The 13,684-nt window shown below is 36.1% G+C and overlaps 1 protein-coding gene across 1 annotated transcript in view; it reads right to left on the bottom strand.

Moving 5' to 3' along the window:
- FBXW7 (F-box and WD repeat domain containing 7) overlaps positions 1-13,684 on the bottom strand; it is a 123,394-nt gene that overhangs the window by 90,454 nt on the left and 19,256 nt on the right. The window lies entirely within an intron of this gene.

Here is a 13,684-nt window from a genome sequence, read left to right as displayed (position 1 = left end):
CCATTTATTTATGTACTGATACAAAAAACTATTGAAAATGATATTAGAATGAGCACAAACAGACTAACAAATTATACGAGAGAAGAAAAATAGTTAGCATCAACACAGGGATTTATGAAACTGTAAATCACAGAAAAGAAATGAAAGAGATCAGAAAACTGAAACTACAAAAGAATTATAAACTGATATCTCAGATATTTTACCTTTAGGATCTGTAACATATAGTTGGCTGTTTTCAAATGGAAGAAAGGCTATTAATATGATTTCCAAGATTTTTTTCATTTTACTATTTAAAGTTCAATTAGTTCCTCAAAGGCTTACTTCACATAGTAAAAAGCTTACACGTTTTCCTCAATTCATGACCAGTTGCTTAGCAACCATTCAAAGTTACAATGGACCTCCCCCAAAAGCTACTTACGACTCAGTCCTGAAGTTTTGAATCTCACCCCAGTCACCTCACCACATTTGGTATTTGGTAACTGGCTCACAAAGGGACGCGGTGGCTCAGTGGGTTAGGACGCTGAGCTTGTCGATCAAAAGATTGGCAGTTTGGCGGGTCAAATCCTGAGTGCCGCGTAACAGAGTGAGCGCCTGTTACTCGTCCCAGCTTCTGCCAACCTAACAGTTCGAAAGCACGTAAAAATGCAAGTAGAAAAATAGGGACCACTCCGGTGGGAAGGTAACAGCGTTCCGTGCGCCTTTGGCGTCTAGTCATGCCGGCCACATGACCACAGAGACTTCCTCGGACAAGCGCTGGCTCTTCGGCTTTGAAACGGAGATGAGCACCGGCCCCTACAGTTGGAAACGACTAGCACGCACGTGTGGGGGAACCTTTAACTGGCTCACATTTAGTACCATTTGCAGCCCACCCTGGTATACATGACTACATTTTACACTTTTTTCTGAAAATCTGCATTTACTTCCAGTTTCTGAAAAAAATGCTCCACAGTAAACAATGTCACTTAACGACTGTCCTGTTCACTTAGTAACTGCCACAAAAAAGTTGTAAAGCGAGTTTGTCATGTTATATGACTAATAATTGCCTGGCTCAACTACAGTTGTAAGTTGAGGACGAACTGTATTACTATTTTTTCCAATATTTGGAAGTTTTGAATATTTTTAAAAAAGTTTTTATGAGCATGAACAAGTTGAAATTGTGTCTTGAGAAGAATGTGGCAGTATAGGTATAGAAACTAATTATTCTGGAGAAAAGTTTGCAAAGTCAAACTTGCATTTCTCTCAAGTGACCAAACATGTATTGCTAACTGGGCAGGTTCAAGCAAAACCAATTATTAGGAATGCTTTTTACTAGTTTATATGGTATGTGTACTTGAAACTGAACTGGAAGGGATGTAATTTCAATTATTCATGATAACATCATTAGGCTGGACTAATATAATGCACTCAGTATGTCATAATAGACAGGCTAGCTGAAGGATGGTTTGTGTCTTCCTCAATCTCAGGTCTTCTACCGGAAGCCTGGGAGTTTGAGAGTTCTCTGCAGAATCTTAGCTCCTCTTAGCACTGCACTCTTCAGGACAGAGAGCTCTGATAAAGCCCTCTCTCAGCTTAGGAGTCACAACCCTGAATGCTCCTACTACCACTGGCACCACTTTCGCCTTCACTTTCCACATCCTCTCCAGGCATGACTCTCCTGGTTCATGTGTCACTCTCATATTTTGAGGTAGGCAGGTGAGACGTTAGGGGGTCTTTGCCCAAGGACCTCTATTGGTAAGTCAGGTACCAGCAGATTTGACCTGCCCCGGTCTCCTCCATCAAAGATGGCGCTCTAACCACTACACTATCCAGCCACTATTACGTATATGTAGTAGTACTGCTAATAATACTAAGGTACTAGACAACCAATATAATTAGAATTCATTGAAGCTCTTATCTAAATGAGAGTTTTAAATCATTTGAAATTATAAAACACATCATGCTTTATAATAGCATGTACTGTACGTATATATTAACACATATAACTGAAATTAATATATATTGTTGTCATATACTATGAAGTATTAATTTACAATTATGTGAATAGAATCAAAACAAAACACTTATGGTCTGGCTGGACATTCCAGATGGCAATTTTTTTTAATTAACATGTCACTTTATTTCATTCTTTCCATCCATTCATCCAGCAGTAAACATCACAGGACTGTTTCTACTTTTCTCCCAAATGTTTATTCCTTCCTTCCTTCTCTTTAAAGGCTGATCCCACCCTTCCTACAGATTAATAGTGTTATCTGATATCAAAATTCATCTCTAATACAGTACTTATATATGCACTTTATACCCTTTAATATATTTTAAGATTCCAAATAAAATATTCAGCAAAAAATAAGACATGTAGATTAATTTATATTCTAGCTTCCTGTATTTCATCAAGCTCCCTTCGTCCTGTGCGCTCCCACAGGGAGGGCCTTCTAAGGGTACCGCCGGTAAAAGATTGCTGGCAGACAATACCCAGGGGAAGGGCCTTCTCTGTGGGTGCGCCGGCCCTTTGGAACCAGCTGCCTGTAGAGCTTAGGACTGCCCCTGACCTTCGCTCATTCCGCCAGGACCTGAAGACCTGGCTCTTTGAGCTTTCTGGCCTGGACTGAGAGTATTAATTGGGATTGGATTCTAATTGGGATTTTTATTTATTCAAGGTTAATGTAATCATTTATTTATTTTTTATTTTTTGTTAATTGTTGTATCGTTTTTTTTAAAAAAACCTTGTGAACCGCCCTGAGTCCTATGGGAGAAGGGCGGTATATAAGCCTAATAAATAAATAAATAAATAAATTTCTTTTGTCTGTGAATTAAATAATATTTAATATTAATGGCCAAATCACAGAATAAAGGTTCACATTTAACAAAAATAAAGTGTGTAAATAGAAATCAAAATTCTTTTAGTAAGAAAACTAAGAAGAGGTAAAAGTGAATAGGATAAATGAATACAGCAATTTTTTTACAAAAGATGGGCAGTGTAGAAAAGTGATAAATACTTACAATTACTGGGACCAAAATGTAAAGTACATTGTTACCATAGAGCAGGGGTTGTCAAACTGCTGGCCCGCAGGCCGGATGCGTCATGGTGAAACCGCGCCCACCCCATTGCCGGAAATGGAAAAAAAGTTGTGATATATCGCATCACATGATGTTGCGAGTTGGACACCCCTGCCATAGAGCTATGGTAAAGAATACCTAAAAAATATTCTTCTGACTGTACATCATCTTTATATTTAGTAACAGCTGAAGCAGCAGTATAGATGCTTCATAGAACTAATTAGATTACTTTCTGTTTCAAGGTAAATTGATATATACACTCCAAAGAAACATAAATGCCACCAATTTAATCTATTAATGTAATTAGATTTAAACTTTCCAGATGAATGAAGTGAAATGAGGGCAAGAATATATTCAACCATTAACATGACTAAAAATAATATTATTTCTTATAAATAAGATTTCCTGCACCATATAACTGTTTTACTTCCAGAACAGTTTTGTTTTTATTATAATATATATAATGTAAATGCACATTTATGCAGGCTTTAAAAGAGGAACCCAGAATTCACAAGCAGCATGGAAAAACGTTTTAAGAACAGAATCATCTTCATTTTATGGCAAAAGAAATAAAGAATTGTGCTGATATGAAGTGAAGGTCTTCAGTGATCCATCTCTTGGCTCAAAATAATCATTCTATGATCTCAAATTTCACTTTTTCAATACATGTAAGAAAATATTTTAGCAATGGTCTATATATTTTAGCTACCAAATATACATGTAACATAGAAGTAGAAACAAACAACTTGTTGATATAAATCTAGTTTCTAATTTATTTTCATATCTATATCTTTTTTGTGTATGTGTTTTGTAAAGTGAAGAGTGCTTGCTCATTTCACTAAAATTTTTGCAGTGTATTTTGAACAGCTTCCACAATGTAGTCCTTTTTCAATCTAATAATATTTTTTACTAAAACAGATTCCTCTTCCCCCCTCAAGTTGCTTTCAGGACATTCCAAACAAGCCAAGATTCCTCAACATATCACAGATGCTTTGAAAAAGAAACTTGCTTATCGTGCTGTTTCTTGGTTGCATACAGATCTTCATTTTTATATTGTAAGTAAATCATTGCCATTATAGCAGGCCATTAGTGAAAATCTATCTTTTTCCCATCATAAAATCATAGTGCACATTTCTAGACTGAAGTTCTGAGGACAGGTTTGTTTGTTTTTTCTTTTCATTGTTACATATGTCACTCAGGGAATTTTTCTCACTGAGCAGCTTGGTATATAAGTTTTAAATAGATTCTTCCCAATGTACAATCATGCTAACTAGATTGAAATAGACTAACTGCCAATTCTAATACTGGAGAACCATATAGAATACAGTTAATCATGGACAGATAAGAGAAAGAAAATAGTCTGAACAGTTTTCAGTTTTAATTGTGCTACATCAATAAACTCTTCCTAGCAGAGTCAGTGTTGGGACCACATATATTGGGACACAAGGTAATGCAGCAAACTTACCGTATATACTTGAGTATAAGCCGAATTTTTCAGCCCACTTTTTGGGCTGAAAAATTCCACTTCGGCTTATACTCCAGTCAACAAAAAAACTTACCGAGGACTTGTGCGCGGCCGAGGCTTTGGTGCTTCCGGGATCGCGCGCACCTCTCCCAAGCCACCGCCGTCCGGAGACCTGCCGAAGTTTGGGGAGGTTTGGGGAGGTGCGCGCGCACCTCCCCAAACCTCCCCAAACGTCGGCAGGTCTCCGGACCTCCGCGCCCTGCCTGCCTGCTTCTTTCCGCTGCGGAAAGAAGCAGGCAGGCAGGGCGCGGAGGTCCGGAGACCTGCCGTTTGGGGAGGTTTGGGGAGGTGCGCGCGCACCTCCCCAAACCTCCCCAAACTTCGGCAGGTCTCCGGACGGCGGTGGCTTGGGAGAGGTGCGCGCGATCCTGGAAGCACCGAAGCCTCGGCCGCGCGCAAGTCCTCGGTAAGCTCCGGGCGGTCACTTGCTTCGCGTCTCCTGAGGGAAGGGGGGGCGACTGGAGCGGGCGTGTTTCCTCGCCTGCTGGGCGCCGCGATTTGCCCGGGGAACGCGCGGGCCCCGAATGGCAGCGTGGAGCGAGGAAGCGGACAGCCAGGGCTTCCCCGAGAGCCGCGGCCACACAGGGTATTCCTGTGTATTCAGGCTTGCAAAATGGCAGATCGAGCCTCTGCTGGCAGCAGAGGCTTGCAGAGCGCGGATCCAGCCTCCGCCGGCGGCGGAGGCTTGCAGAACGGCGGATCGGCTTATACTCGAGTCAATAACTTTTTCCAGTTTTTGGGGGTGAAATTGGGGGTCTCGGCTTATACTCGAGTCGGCTTATACTCAAGTATATACGGTACTTCATAACTGTGAGACAGCTAAATTTCCACTCTACATTATGATAGGAAAGCAACAACAGTAGAGCACAATAATTACAATGCACTACTTTAAAAAGGCAATTTCAGCAGAGATTGAAGCTAGAGAATGTGGTTGTGACAGGAGAAACAGTGAAAAGGAAGAAGCCGATTATTAGTAAAGGTAAAGACTGAATGTAAAATGAGAGTGGTTAAGATGCTGGTCTGGAGACTGAACTCTGGTCCTGCCTTAGGCACGAACCACTCCTCTCTATGTCGTTATAAGAAAATGAATGTTCTGTCACAAAGCATTATTTTCCTTTAGAAAGAAGTCAGTTCCAATCTCTTACCTTTTTCAAAAATGCAAACACATTTGTTTTTCATTATACTTTATTTCACCTGTGTTTCATTGCCAATATAGTTACGATAATATATAAGTTACACAGATATGTGATTCATTTGACACTGACTCTGGAACTTCAGAAATTGATGAAAATTGGCATTGACAATGAAGTGAATGTGTCCTCTTACAGAGAGCATACTAAACATGGGAGCCATCATATGTTATTCAATTAGCATTAAAAAAAATTGCATGGTGTCAGAAAACTTGCTTTTAGTCACTTACATTTAGCCATTTTGTTGATGTATTCATTTACAATATCTGTTACCAAGACTATATTTTATGAAGATATTGTAAAGAATAGTAGTTCTTTTTAAAATGCAGTTCAAATAAAATATTGTAATCATTAGGACTTTGTTTAGAAGGCATTTCAATTCTTCTTCCAGTATTCAAGATAGGATTGAAGAGGAAGAAAAGTAGTGCGATGCCTTAAAAATACACTACCACCCCTCCCAAAAGAAAAGCTTGAAGCCATTAACACAATATAGCAATATGTATGCCATCTGTGTAATTATATTATCCCATTCTATACATAATTTAGAGGCACTAGACAAACATGCCTCCTACAACCTGGTTTAACAAATAATTGGTATGTGGGTTTAATCCAATGCCCTCCAGATGTTTTGAGTGATGGTATTGTATGGTTTTATGGCAGTTTTAGTTCCAAAAATTTAGAAACCACCATCTGGTATACATTTACTTTGAACAGTCTGAAGATAGAAAAATGCTGTAGATCAGGGGTGTCAAACTGCCGGCCCATGGGCCAGACGCGTCATCTGGAAGCTGCACCCACCCCATTGCCGGCAATGGCAAAACCATCCCGATATGTTGTGCGATGTCACGTGACATCACAAGTTTGACATGTCTGCTGTAGACCGTTCAGATCACCTTCTGGTACAGATATAACTCTATGAAATATTCAAGTTACAAATACAAAATACAAAAGATCTGGTTGCTAGGTTCTCTTATTGAAGGTTCAATAAACAATATGAAACTCACTACTGTAGGTTTCCTCTGTCTCTGGGGTCTCCTATTTTGCCATCCAGGTACTTGCTTAGGTAGCCCTCCAAGCCAAGCTAGCTGCATTTCAATTCTCTTATATTCTGATTTAATGATCTTATTCATAGTGGCCTGGCTACTAAGTCAGGTATCCGCAAATAATTTCCAGCAATCAAAATAAGCATGATATTTGGGCAGGGCATGTGTTTAGAAAAAGGATAAAACTCTCTATAATTTGGGGAGCATTTTCCTATCAGTTGGTATGAAAACACATCACAATAAGGATTCTCAGGAATCTACATCATAAAATTCAATAGTCATCATAAAATGCAATATATACTACTAATAAATAAATGCACTTTCACAGTTTGTAAAAGACACATAAGCAGTCAAACTTATTTAAGTTTTTGGCAGAGAAAAGGGGGAAGCTATCTTCAGAAATCTGAAGGGCTGTCACATTGTAAATGGTTCAAGCCTATTGTCACCTACTCCAGAAGGTAAGTTTAGAACTAACAAGATGAAATTTCAAGAATGTAGGTACAGATTAGATATTAGAAAAACCTGTTAACAATAAAACCTGTCAAGTCAGTGGAATAGGTGACTTGATAGTGATTTCTTCCTCTTCACTGGAGGACTACAAACGGGTTAGTTATTTTGGGGGGGGGATATAGCAGTGAATCCTGTAGTGTGCAAGCAATTGGACTTGATTTTAGGTCCTTTCTAACTCTGAGGCTTAAACATATTTTTCAACCAGAAATTTTATAAGGGAAATGCATAGGAAAAGTTTTTTCTTCAGAACAGAAGAAGCAGAAACTTACCTATTAAATCATATTTTTCCCATTTAATTACTCTCATTTTTACTTTTTTCTATTTTTAGAATTTACAAATTCTGTGGAACCTAACAGTTATTTGATCACTAAAAAAAGATTAAATAAATCAATAGCAATAGCACTTAGACTTATATACCGCTTCACAGTGCTTTACAGCCTTCTCTAAGCAGTTTACAGAGTCAGCATATGGCCCCCAACAATCTGGCTCCTCATTTTACTGACCTTGGAAGGATGGAAGGCTGAGTCAACCTTGAGCCGGTGAGAATCGAACTGCCAAACTGCAGGCAGCCTGGAGTCAGCAGACGTAGCCTGCAGTACTACTGTGCCACCACGGCTCATAATTAAAACCTCAAAATATTATCCAAATAGGGGATTTTAAAATAAACTTTAAGAGGCCATGATGCTAATCATAATACATCTGACTTGAAATTCAAAATCTGATATTTACTGCAGTAAATACTATACAAAATCTTTGCATCTCCAAGTTACTAGTGGTAATCCTCAACTTATGACCACAATTGAGCCCAAAATTTCTTCTAAGTGAGACATTTGCTAAGTGAATTTTGCCCAATTTTACAACCTTTCTTGCCACAGTTGTTAAGTGAATCACTGCAGTTGTTAAGTTACTAGCATGATTGTTAAATGAACATGGCTTCCTCATTGTCTTTGCTTATCAGAAAGACACTAAGGTGATCACTTGACCTTGCCATAAATATGGGTCAGTTACCAAGCATCTAAATTTTGATTACATGGCCATGGGGATGCTGCAATGGTTGTAACTGTGAAAAACGGTCAAAAGTCACTTTTTTCAGTGCTGTTATAACTTTGAATGGTCACTTAAAGAACTGTTGTAAGTCGTGGACTACCAGTGCTTCGTAATCTTTAAGAATTACTTCTATACTTCTAAAGAAATTAAAAATAGTTCAGAATGATATCATTAGTGATACAGAATAACACATATCCCATGTGAATGTAAGAAAATGTATGCATAATTTTAGGAATTTGCACAGTTGCATATTGATGGCCTTGTGCGCTCTGAAGCTGCTTTGTGTCTTTATTTCAAAATTCTGAACTGTATTATACATTAAGTGTGTACAAAAACACAGCCACATCAGCTGAATTGTTAATATAAAATAATATCAGCCAATCAAAAGTTTCCTCCTTCCACATGGCTATATCTATCCATGACACAGGAATGATAATTAATAATCTACTTTAGAGACACATTAGGTATTATATATTGATTCTTAAAGAACTATAAAAATGACAAATATCTTCAGATACTGAGACATTGGAGACATTGTTCAAAAAAACAAAACACTTCATTGGGCATTTGTGGTATTTTAGTAATATCTGCCTATTTGCTCAAGGATTACATTTCTGTGGCTCCCACTGGTTTTTGAATCTTCAGTTTTCCCACATATCAAAACGTAAATAGCAACACAAAAAGAACAAATAAAACAGCAAAATATATATGTATGCTTCATTAAATTTAACAATAATAGTCCTCATATATAATACCTATACACTAACTTAAATTATAAGTCACAATGTTTAATTGTATTAATAAATTAATTTATCCATTAATTCAAAGAACAGAATAAATGTAAATTATACCATAATTTAAGCAAGACCTAAAATTGGGAATCACAGACTTAGGACTGAAAAGAAAATGCCAACTGCCCTGACTACCTTGGCTGTAGTCAGTAATAAAAAGCAACTGAAAACCTAACAACCTTGCAAAGTCACAGTTTTATTTTAAACCACAAATGGTCAAAGACATTGATCTTTCTTGTTGTCTAAGAATATTGTTAAAATTGGCACCATAAATGTTTACAAAAACACAGTATTATTAAATTCTATAAAACATATTTTTAAAACTAGAACCCAACTTTTAAAGAAAGTAATGCATATATAGAAGAACTGCAATAAAAAGAAATCCAGCCATTTTAATTCAAATGAGACATTCCAGAATGTCTAACCCTCTTACAGCAACTTCATACTTTAGTTCAGGATGTTCTTAAAGTGTTCCACAATTCAGAGCAAGCAAGTGGTTATCAAGGAAGCTAGTAAATCACCTGATTCCATTATAAAATCAATTACTGCAGCACATTTCTTTTGCTACACAAGCTAGAGATAGCAAAAGCATATTAGATAGCTGCTGCAAGGTCAAGAAACCTAAAGGCACTTTAAAATGTGGCTTAAATTTAGCTCAACATTGTATTTGTATTAAAGGAAATATTTTAAATAAATCTAAATAATTACCTTCTTTGGCTGATTGGGATATTTGATGGATAATCTCTGCAACTGGTCTGATGTATGGCTACAAGATAGGAGATCCGAGCAGCAGGTCGAACGGCCCAGCCTCTTCATTAAAGAAGAAATAATGCTGCAGCCACAGCCACACATTGACTTGCTCATCAGATGAGATTATTTCTTAAGAAAACGGAACTGGTACTGGCCCACAAACAACCAAAATTGGCTGACTGCCTCATTCTGCAGCTTTCTGGCAAAAAATAATACTGCAAAAAAATTTAAAAAGTGGTTCTCTAAAGCTGATGCTAGCCACTCTCTCTACGCTAAGCAAAGCTTGCAATTTTAAAGTGCCTTTTACAACTACACTTTCCATGAGAAAAGCAATTTTGATAATGTCTACTGCTTTGTAAAAGAGCTATTAACTAAAGTAACAGACGCTATACACTAAATAGTTTGTTGTTTTGTCACTTCATGTCTGCAATGACATTCTCTGTCCAAGTTATTCCCGCTTTGAAAGCTCAGTCCTTAAGCAGCCAACAGAAAATAACCACGCCCTATTCTGTTCCCATATTCACTATGCAAGATCCGCCTAATATCTAAAAAAAATTTCTTTGGCATTGGTAGGAGTAGAGACTGTGAGCAATTTAAATTACAATTGAAATATAATTTGCAAGAACACCTGCTACTTAAAGTGTTTAATAGATAGAGTAGCTATCTATTACACTTAAGAATGATTTTTTTTGTTCTTAAAACTTTCAAGTTCTGCCTTTGTTACAAACATAACTGTACTTAAACTTAAATTAAAAGGAAAACTATTTTCTAAACATAAAACTGAGCAAAGAGACAATTTAAAGCAAGACATCACAATAACAAAGAGGGGAAACAAATTTCTGCTAAAAAAAGCCAAAGCAATAAAAAATAAGATCCTTGCAAGGAAAACATAGCATTGTTATGCAATGCCAACTTAGAAATATGCTTGCAAACTATATCATACAAGTTGGAAAGAAAAGTAAACAAAAATAAAATGTCCTTTGTATATAAAAGCGCTGATAAAATATTTTAAAATTGACCTTAATAGCAGTAATTTTTTAAATTTCACTTAAGTGAATTATAATGTAAAATAAATGCATACAGATAACTTGAAGCAGTACTAAATGAAAAACCCTATATACTAAAAGATAACATACTGTCCTTTAGCTATTAAAAGCAATGCATTTATTTCATTTAATGCAGCACACATTAAAGCAGAGCGCACTCACATTAACAAAGATGCTCAACCCAACTACAGTATAATCAGACTTGAAATAATTGTCAGTTATACTGATGGCAGTATTAGCAGCTACTACAAAATCTTAGTCATCAGATAATTTAATAAGCAAGGGACAGGACAGCAGCTTAAGCACACATATTTAAGCAAAACTTCTTGTTTTCACTCTGCATCAAAAGCTATATTTGTTCTGCCTCCTCCCCTCCACACAAGACTGATTATAGCTATATTGTGCCAGCATTGCTTCTTCCTTCAACCTTGCTCTGCCCTTTTGATATTCACATTTTTATTAATTCATTTTACAGTAATATTTAAATTCACACAGCCAGTGAAAATTAAATTTAAGAAGCCTTTTGTATTAAAAGATTCTGCATGCAAACAAGCAAATAATGCAGTAACCTTTTACTCGCCTGCTGGAGGTACTGTCTGCTGCATAGAATTTTAAATCCTCATCTGCAGATGCAACTGAGCTGGTATTGCCAAGGACTTTGCTCTTCCTGTGCTGATTCTACACAGCTATTCATCAGAGAAAAACATTACAGGGAAAATGTAAAGTAATATAAAGTGGAATCACTCAAGGTGACATGAAACAGGTCAACTTTGAAAAAGTCAACTGCGTCTTGCATAGTCACATTAATGTGCTAATAAAGTATTATTCCTTAAGCAGGTTTGCACTGGTATGCAGCACATGAAATCACGGAAAGCTAATAAAAACATATGCAAAAATTAAAGTTCATTGATCATCCTTAGCCTGATAACTTAAAAGTGTCTTTTCTTGCACCTACATCTCAAAGGAAAGATTTCATACTGTTTTCCACATTCACCTTTTTCATGAATGTCCAAGTGCATAATTCTAGCAAATGATTAAAACCATCCCATACAATTTTGAAATATTTTTTCTAACTTGGGTTTTAGCTCGCTAACAACTACTACTACCACAGAATTTATTTACAAAAAAGAACAGATTTACCTGATACCATGGTATGAATGAAAATGTAAGGATCAATTTGAACTGGGCCAGAGAAGGCAAAATAAATTTTAGATTTTTAAGTTTTGGAAGACTGTAAAAATGAAGCTCTTGCTTTGAACACAGATACTGATTTGAGATGAAAATGATACACTTAATAAGGCTGCTTCATCAACTTCTATATTTGTATTTTTTCTTCAAGAAAATCAAGCTTTAATGTGCATAAGATCCAATGCCATTTTAATGCCATTGTCTAGTTAAAAAGAGAAACTGCTTCTAATCTATAGTACATATAATTCAAGATTACTAGTTATAATAATTTTGGGCTATACTGAATATAAAACATTTCAATGAAATTTACATTTCCCCTAACAGGAATGAAAGATTAGCAATTAAGGTTGTTATTCATTATTTATGTGCTTTCCCTCTCACCTCATGTCAGTCTCCTTAATGTACTATTGATTCTCAAGATGCATAAAGTTGGAGCCAGTGACAGACCACACATAGGAAACCATCCAAGAAATAAAGCAAGGTGATATCTTCACAAATAATTTGAGATGCATAAAATCTGAGTGACAAATATGCAAATAACACTGTTTTGAAGCAAATGTTAAATATGAACCAGTTTTTTTAAAGCAATTAAATCATCAATATCACTAAATGAAACTTTTAAACATGACTTGTTGAACACACAACAGTAAGCTGTTTTAATGCTATACTATACTCAGTAAATCCACACATCACTAAACCAAAATAACAATCCATTCTAGTTTAGTACAATGTATAAACCAACCCCATTAACTGTATGATTAATCCACTTCAATATTCAAATCAATTATTTTAAGACACAAATATTTTACATTTAGTTATTATTATATCTGTTCATGCATTAGTATCATTTAATATTGATATTTCATTATAATATTGATGCTTTTAATGCTAAATCTAAATTTCTACAAATGTGAGTAATTTCATAACTTTAAAAATTATGATAACCATTTTGGATATAAACATGTTATGAATACTGGAAAATTAATGTATGTGTATTACAACATAAAATGATAAACGTGAACTTGGCTAAAAAAATCATTATCATATTATTATCATAATTATCTGATGATGAAACAAACTTTTTTTAAGAAAAAATACAGGTAATCCTCAATTTACAACAGTTCATTTAGTGACTGTTGAAAGTTACAATGGCACTGATTAAAGTGATTTATGACTGTTTTTCACACAACTCTTGCAGCATCCCCATGGTCACATGATCAAAATTCAGATGCTTGGCAACCGGTTCATATTTATGATGGCTGCAGTATCCCGGGGTCGTGTGATCACATTTTGTAACCTTCTGACAAGTAAAGTCAATGGGGAAGCCAGATTCACTTAACTGTGTTACTAACTTAACAGCTGCAGTGATTCACTGAACAACTGTGACAAGAAAGATTGTAAAGTGGGGCAAAACGCACTTAACAGATGTATCATTTAACAACAGAAATTTTGGGCTCAACTGTGGTCATAAGTCAAGGATTACCTATATCTGTAATTTGTGTTTGGAAAAATTTGGAAATTTAGATCAGAATGAGATTAT

The sequence above is a fragment of the Vipera berus genome (assembly GCF_964194415.1).
Source record: "Vipera berus genome assembly, chromosome: 7".
In the NCBI taxonomy this organism is placed as follows: Eukaryota; Metazoa; Chordata; class Lepidosauria; order Squamata; family Viperidae; genus Vipera; species Vipera berus.
Note: the sequence above shows the minus strand (reverse complement) of the source record. Positions and strands in the feature narration are given on the sequence as shown.